The following is a 3,704-nucleotide window of genomic DNA, read 5'->3' as shown; positions in this document are numbered from 1 at the left end:
ATGAGGAGTGATATTTGGCTCGTCAATTTATTGACTTAACAGAAGGGTTCGGACGCCAAGACAATTGATATAACGTATTAGACGTTTATCTGAAATTTTATGTGTAATTACGTATTTCCTCAATAGTTAACTATTATTAATATCTCAGTCTTTATGTTTTAAAAATTAGTATTAAGATTTCTACATTTAGATAAGTAAAATATTTAATTTTAATTTTTCTTATGTTATTAACTTTTTCAATGAAAAAAAAACACATGCTGTCATGGACACGTTAATGAAAATGATAAAAATATAATTTTACTATCTTTAAATTATTAATTTTATAAACTTTAATTTTCTCTTTTCTTTCTGGTTCCAACCTATTCACCCACCGATTTATCACGGATAAAATTGTAAATGAGATGTTCGATGTAATGCTCATGTTCGTGTCTTTCGATTTTATTCATGTTTTACATAGTATGTAAAGGGTTGAAAGTAGGTTTAACAATCTCTTTTTTTTTTGTTTTAGTGGTCGTCTTAGGCTTGCAAACAAATGTTGTATCATGTGAATACTAATGGAGATTATTTTATCTATAGTGGACCATTTTGGACCCTTTGTTGTGTGATCGTTCAGAGCTTGTGAAGTCCGTTTGTAATTTGCATTGGTTATGAAGTGTTTACTGAAATGATTGCTTGTGGATCCCGAGTGAGATATTTTCTCTACTTTGTTTTATCTTTTATAAGTCCTAAGGGACCAAAGGAAGATTCGGGGAGGTTGACCTTTGCAGATGGACAAGCAAGAGTACCGCACGACTTAGGCAAAGTCAACTAAATGCGTGACATATAATATCGGAGCGAGACAAGTACATATAGAAATACTTGGTATGCAAACGTAGGGGACCTAGTGAGGTTGCGTTGAGGGCAGCCAACATGCGCGACCGTTTGGAGAAAAGAGCATGGAGATATAGGGAAAATGAGTCGCTTAGAGGAGCGGACATCTAAGATCGACATTCAGAGGAATGGCCAACCCTTCACACAAGTGGCACTACGAAGACAAATAAGCTAGGAAGAATGCGTAGCGCACTAAGGTTAGGATGGCCGAGTTCCAGCTACGGCTCGACGTTGGCAATCATACTTGATGGTGCTTAAGGTAAGCGAGGTGTCTGGTAAAGGATAAGACCGTGTAAAGTGGAATAGGTTGCTCAACAACCGAAAGAGTTATGCAAAGCTCACAGAGGTGAGGGGAATTGTTAACTCAAAAAATTCGGTACTCATGTAAGAGCTTGTATGCGAATGATGGAATGCTCGTGGCCATCCCAAGACGATTAAAACTTGGCGCTATGGAGCATTGAAACTTTCTCTTCGGCATGAGAAGGATGTGTCCGTATGAGGCTGAAGTGTGCAACGAGTTCAGCATATTGCTAGGCCTCAAGAGTTGTATTGATAAGGAGTCTCAATCTAGCAAGTGCATTTATGGGGGTAGAACAATGCATAGTTTGTTCAGCATTGTTGAGTAGTCTAAGGGGATGGTGGTCTCTAAAACTTCAAGAGAGAAGGATATGAGGAGAGAAATTGCTCTAACGAGATAGATACCTTGGAGGGATAAGTCCCGGTTCTCCAGAGGGAGAATCATATGCAACAGACTGCATATATTGAGGAATACCTTAAGACAATAACCCCACAAAGCTCAACGAACTGAGCGATGATGAGGAGTTATCGCATGATCTCGCATGAGGTAATGCATTGGTGGATACATTATGAGATCAAGTGGGGGAGCGACCCAAGACAATACAAAATGAATGCACACTTAGAACCGATATAAAGATCGGACTCAACGGAGGGCCGACCCATGGAATGGTGGGCATGAGGACCATTATTAACTCAATGCAAATAAAGGAGCAGAGCAACTTGGGTGTAACTTGGTGAAATACCTAAGCCGCATGAAGGGAGTCAACATAGAAGATGTAACATGGAGCGGAGGCATAAAGGTTTTCTTGGACAAAGGTCAAGGAGATAAACTCTTGCATAAGCAAGAGTGGGATCATTGTTGGGAAATCTTGGGGGCGATATCACATGCGCAACGGAAGAACAAGAAAACAACATCCCCGATTCCCAAAGAGATGTTCGTCGTCGTGCGAAGATTGGTGCGCAAAATCCGCGAAACTTAAAACTGCGTATAGAGTAGATTGTGTTACCTAGGGAGATCGTATATCCCTATTTTCTTGCAGATCTTTAGGAGAGGTTGAAGGAGGTCAAGTGTCCTCTTCTCTAGCGGTGATCCACACAGTAGGGTTGCGACGACGCTCCTCAAAACTCCAAGCCTGCTCTGAGGTGGAGAAGGGAAGGAGAATAGGAGAGGCAAGCAAAGGCTCTAGCCTATGAGGCTCTGAATCCCTCCTATTTATAGAGGCCCCTTATCAAACCCTAATGGATCCTCCCTTAGTGGGTATTGGATCTGCATCCAATAACCCAAGCCTTTTAGATTAGTGGATCTCTATCCAATAATCTCTCATGGGCTCTTATTGGATCTCGTCCATGGGATCCAATAATTCAGGGGCTTATTGGATATCCAATAAGACAATGGCTCCGTCGGATATCTCATATTCGAACCTCTACTCATCGCAATGCCTACCATATGTGTGTGACCCTCTAGGCCCAATATCAAGCTGACCGTGAGTCATGCTTGTCAGAACTCCTTCTAACTTAGTGAATTATTATCTCAGTAATAATTCACTCGACTCATCGACTACGGACGTACTAGGCCACTACGTTGTAGTCCCCAAATGATACAGGGGAATCCAATCCATTGGACATGTTTGTTCTCAGTTACTGTGTACCTATAGTCCCTCATCCATCTAATATCCCAGAGACCGTATATCGAGCATGGTGCTGTCAGACACATACGGTTTTTACTCGAGTCTCGCTTTAATCAGATTCTCCCGAAGAATTCTTTTTCTCTCAACCCGAATGACCCTGGCCAAGGTTTGTCTAAGCAAGAACACATGGGATATTCCTCTCATGACGTTGAGAGTAGATGATCCTCTATTGACACTCAATAGCCCTCGTAAGGTCGACTACCACTCCCAATGACCAACTGTACTAGATCTGGGGCAACCAAACCTATAAGTCTGGTATCAAAGAGTGGAGCACTCATACAGGACATCCTTGGTGTCTCAAGTCTAAGGACCAGATACACCACTAGGACTACGGAATCGCTGACTGACAATAAAGCATCATCAGCCATCCAACATTTCGTAAGCGGATCAATCAGTGAACTCATTCTCCAATGAGCACCTGTACTATATCCCTAGTGTCCCTACACGAGCAGCTATGAGACCAGCTGCATCCATCATATGGATGGGTATACAGCACACCAATCTGTCCGGTTATCACGTTGTCCCTCTTGAGTAACCTATGACCGGGATTATTTAGGATCTGTGTTTAAAGGTGAATCGATCTCATTATCGTGATCTCATCACGATCCGATTCCCATTGCACAAATATAAGGACATCATTATATATATATATATATATATATATATATATATATATATATATATATATATATATATATATATATATATATATATATATATATATATATATATATATATATATATATATATATATATATATATATATATATATATATATATATATATGCAATAGTTTAAAGTGATATATGCCAAAATATAACAAGCAAAAAGATTCTGTATCAAGTCACA

This window comes from Musa acuminata, unplaced genomic scaffold, assembly GCF_036884655.1.
Source record: "Musa acuminata AAA Group cultivar baxijiao unplaced genomic scaffold, Cavendish_Baxijiao_AAA HiC_scaffold_1112, whole genome shotgun sequence".
NCBI lineage: Eukaryota > Viridiplantae > Streptophyta > Magnoliopsida > Zingiberales > Musaceae > Musa > Musa acuminata.
The sequence above is the reverse complement of the archived record's forward strand: the minus strand, read 5'-3'. Positions refer to the sequence as shown.